At 37.4% G+C, this 4,861-nt stretch overlaps 1 pseudogene; it reads right to left on the bottom strand.

Annotated features, from left to right (window-relative positions):
* Nucleotides 1-890: 890 nt before the first annotated feature.
* On the bottom strand, nt 891-2,054 carry LOC149407570 (uncharacterized; annotated as a pseudogene).
* Between the last annotated feature and the right edge of the window lie 2,807 nt (nt 2,055-4,861).

Below are 4,861 nucleotides of genomic sequence, written 5' to 3'. Positions count from 1 at the left end.
TTAAATGTTAAGTTAATTAAATTAATTGAACAGTTAATTAAATTAACTGAATATTTAATTTAATTAACTTCGATTTGGTGGGCTATATCCCTAATAAAATGAAACTTTGGATAAATCCTTAAATTTGACAGATCTATTACCATGCTCTATGTGTAAAGACCTGTGTACCCTTAAAACTCAATTACATTTTAAAATTCGAAGAAAAAAAACACTCATGCTCTCTTTCATTTTCGTTTCCCACGCTATCAACTTTGCCACTTTTCATTTCATTTCCATGTCTCTTCAGTTCCCACGCTCTTTCAACCCATCTCTCGTCATCTGTCAACTTCTCTCTCGTCTCCGTAGAAACCCAAACCAAAATCACAAAAAACTCTAACCCTTTAATCAGACAAATCCACTGACGAAGCAAAAAAAATAAAAGGGAAGACTGTTCAACCTCCGGTCGTCCACACTCCGTCGAAGCCCACGAAAATCGGCGGCGGCGAGAAGTTAAGGCCTTCTCCAGTGGAGCGCCAAAACACACGCTAATATAGCGTTGGTGCTCCACTCGAGCGCCATAACCCACGCTAATATAGCGTGGGAAGTTTTTTCCCTACAGTGCAGCGCTATTTGTAGCGCTGCACTGTTTAAACGCCAAATTTTTTTTTTTTTTTTTTTTCTCTTTTAGGTTTTAAAATTTACCCAAATGCCCAAATTATATATAATTACTTAATATTTACCCCTAAAATTATTTAATTTATATAAAATTTATTATTGTGCATAATTTAAAAGACAACAATATTTTAAAATACAACAATGATATTTGCACATTGCAAGAAAATTATAATATTAAAACGGTCATAATAAACTAATACCAAACACAATTACATTAGCAATTTAAAAAAAACAACAAGAAAACTCAAAAGACATTAAAAACACAATGCAACAAAATAAAATAACAATAGATAAACTAATATTCTGGAAGATTGGTGCCGGATCCCCCGAGACCGGTAAAATATTGAGAATATGAATCAGAAGTCGGAGGTGGTGCATGGGATTGTTGTTGTTCAAGCCTCTTTTGCATAATTTTCGCTTGTTCGGCTTGAACATATGCCCGAACCTGTGGATCTGGTATTGAACTTAAATCTCGGAACAATATTTTATTTTCTTCCTTGATTTCTTTCAATTCCAAGTGGCGTTCCCTGATAACACTTGTCTTCTTCAATTGCTCAAGAAGTTCTTTATTTCCTTCCTCAATACCACTAATTCTAGACATTATTCCATCATCCACTTTTTTTTTAATTTGGCTTTCTTCACCCCAATCGGCCGCTCAGGAGGAGATGGATGTCTAGCAGATTCAGGAGTTGGATTTTCTGACTCTTGTGGGCAAGATGAACCTCGAGATGTTTGTCTTGCACTTGAGGCTCCATCTTGGAATTTTTCAAAATTCTTAATAATGTTCCACACATGATCAAACTTCCAACCTTTCTTGAATTTTTCATCTTGTGAAAGCAATACTTTAGCTTGATCCATCTGAAAGTTGATAAAACAATGGTTAAGTAAAAATCTAATCGTGAGAAAATAATAAACTATAATACTCACAATATCTTCAGTTGAAGCACCACTTGGGTGTCTATTCTCAATTTGTCGAATGCATGCATGCATCTTCCTTGTAGCTTTCTCAATCACTTGAATACGACACTGGATTGATCGCGTCGAACGCATCTCTGAATCCGGACTTTTGTCGTTGTTGTAAGCTTCCGCAACACGAGTCCAAAACTGATCGGATGATTGGTATATACCGATGATTGGGTCTTGCGAAATCTCCATGTAAACCCTACAAAGGAGTTTGTCTTCATCTCGAGAGTAATTAGAAGTTCTAGACATTTTTTTAGTAAGGTGGGTGATGTGGTGAAATTACAACTTATGAAGGCAATATTTATAGCAAGATTCTCACGTTTCTCAACTCGTTCTGACGCGATTTGACTACTCACTTACAAGATTCTCACGTTTCTCAACTCGTTCTGACGCGATTTGACTACTCACTTACAAGATTCTCACGTTTCTCAACTCGTTCTGACGCGATTTGACTACTCACTTACAAGATTCTCACGTTTCTCAACTCGTTCTGACGCGATTTGACTACTCACTTACAAGATTCTCACGTTTCTCAACTCCTTCTGACGCGATTTGACTACTCACTTACAAGATTCTCACGTTTCTCAACTCCTTCTGACGCGATTTGACTACTCACTTACAAGATTCTCACGTTTCTCAACTCCTTCTGACGCGATTTGACTACTCACTTACAAGATTCCCTCTATCATTAACTTTTTCTCTATAAAATACCAATTCTATCATGAGTTTTAATACACACACTCATTCTATTCTGAATATAATACACGTTCTCTCATTTTATCTCCCAAAATGAATACTAATTTGTCCTCGTCGTCTTCAAGCTCGGATGACGATTTCATTACTAGTTTGGATGAAGAGGAGGAGGCCATAACTCGTGCTATCATCAACAACAATATCTTGATTACAGAGCTTATCCGTCAACATTCCAGCCAAGTAGACATGAGAGCGGGAGGCTCAGTGCCAGGACGTGCTTTCATCAACCGTGATCGACTGAGTGCAGACCGTCGACTATTCAATGATTACTTTTCAGAAACCCCGATGTATGATGAAGCCATGTTCCGTCGGAGATATCGAATGTCTCGCTCATTATTCCTCCGCATAAAGGATGCTGTTCAAGGTCATGACAACTACTTCGAGCAACGGGTGGATCGCGCCGGCAAACTTGGTTTGTCACCCCTTCAAAAGATAACAGCTGCATTTCGGATGTTGGCATACGGTGTTCCGGCAGATGCCACAGACGAGTACGTCAAAATAGGAGAGTCAACGGCGATTGAAAGCATGAAGAAGTTTTGTCGGGCAATCGTTGAGGTATTTTCTGAGCAATATTTAAGATCACCAACAACCAATGATATTGCTAGACTTCTGCATGTTGGTCAACAACGTGGTTTTCCAGGAATGTTAGGAAGTTTAGATTGTATGCACTGGAAATGGAAAAATTGTCCCACTGGATGGGCCGGCCAATACACGGGTCGCGGTGGAAAGCCTACTATTATACTTGAAGCTGTAGCAGATTATGATCTTTGGATATGGCATGCTTATTTTGGTATGCCAGGGAGCAATAATGATATCAATGTGCTAGATTCTTCCCATTTATTTTCCAATCTCACTCAAGGTATCGCTCCTCCTGCCCATTATGTCATACAAGGAATAGAGTATAATATGGGTTACTATTTGGCTGATAGTATATATCCAAAATGGTCAACCATCGTGCAAACTATCCGAGAGCCACGTGGCCAAAAAAAAAAGTATTTTGCAATGAAGCAAGAAGCGTGCAGAAAAGACGTAGAACGTGCATTCGGGGTTCTCCAACAACGATTTGAAATTGTTGCGGGACCGACACGATTTTGGAGAAAAGACGTCTTACAAGATATAATGACTGCATGCATAATTATGCATAACATGATAATTGAAGATGAACGAGATCTTAGTGCTCCAATAGGAGTTGCGAGAGAAACACCACCAGCGAATGTTGAAATGGTGGGGGATGATGGCACAAGATTTGAGCAATTCGTTAATCGTTATAGACAAATAAGAGATAAAGATGCACACATCGCACTTCGGAATGCATTGATTGAGCACTTGTGGGAAGAGTATTCTAATTCCGAATCATAATTGTTTGTGTTAAAGTTACTTTTATTTGTTGTGTTGTAGTTTGTTTTACTTTATTTTAATTGAGTTGTGTTGTAATTTTTTTTTATTTTAATTGTATTGTGTTGTATTTTATTTTTTGTGTTGTGATTTTTATTAAATAAAATTTTATTTTATTTAATATGTATTTATATTTATAATTATAATTAATTTATAGAGTAATATTTTACTCATTATCATAATTCTTCTAAGTTATCTAATTAGTAATAATAAAAAAAAATATAGGGGTATAAGTATAAATAGGAAATAAAGGAGGAAAAAATAGAGTAAAAAATAGAGTGGAAAATAGAGTTCGGTTGGAGAGAAATCACTGTTTACAGAAAAATAGAGTGAGAAATAGAGTGAGAAATAGAGTGATCGGTTGGAGATGGCCTAAGGACCCCAAAAAACGGCGCTGTCTCTCAAGCGGAAGGCCACAGACGCTTTGTCTCTCGAGCAAAAATTCAAAAAGAAGGCCGAGAACCCAGTCCAAGATCAAAATGACGATGCGTCCACCGAGAGCGCTGACGATTTCATGGTGACGCAAAATCTGAGAAGTATAGACAAAGGAAAATATCCTGTTGTAGAGGCACGAAATGCAGAAATTTCGTTACTGAGAAGTCATGAAATACAATATTTCGTTACTAATAAGTCTTAAAATACAATATTTCGCTATCTATAAGTCATGAAATACAATATTTTGTGACCGTGTTTGGAAACTTTACCTCTTCATTTGGAATATAATTGTCTTCTTTATCTTCACCGCCCGGACCGCCCATTCATAATTTTTACTTGCACAAATGACATAGAAGAATTCGGGAGATGAATTCTTCGTTTTGAAACGAAAATGATTATTTATTGCATCCATGTTCAAATGCTTTGGTAATACCTTTTTATTTGCATACAATGCGTGCCTCGGGACACATACCGGGGATGAAATTTCTAGCACAACAACATCGTTGTCAATCACAAGTTCTGGACTCGTACCTGAAAGTCTAGCAATATCTTAACGTGGATCGTGTGATGGAGGAGAGGTTTGGCTCAATTATAGTTTTCTTCTTTTCAATAGAGTAGGCCGTTCTGCAAGTGGCGGAGCTTGTCTTGGCTGCTGAGACGG

Source organism: Urtica dioica, chromosome 1 (assembly GCF_054948205.1).
Source record: "Urtica dioica subsp. dioica isolate 48M chromosome 1, U.dioica_male_clone48M_v1_H2, whole genome shotgun sequence".
Classification (NCBI taxonomy): domain Eukaryota; kingdom Viridiplantae; phylum Streptophyta; class Magnoliopsida; order Rosales; family Urticaceae; genus Urtica; species Urtica dioica.
Note: the sequence above shows the minus strand (reverse complement) of the source record. Positions and strands in the feature narration are given on the sequence as shown.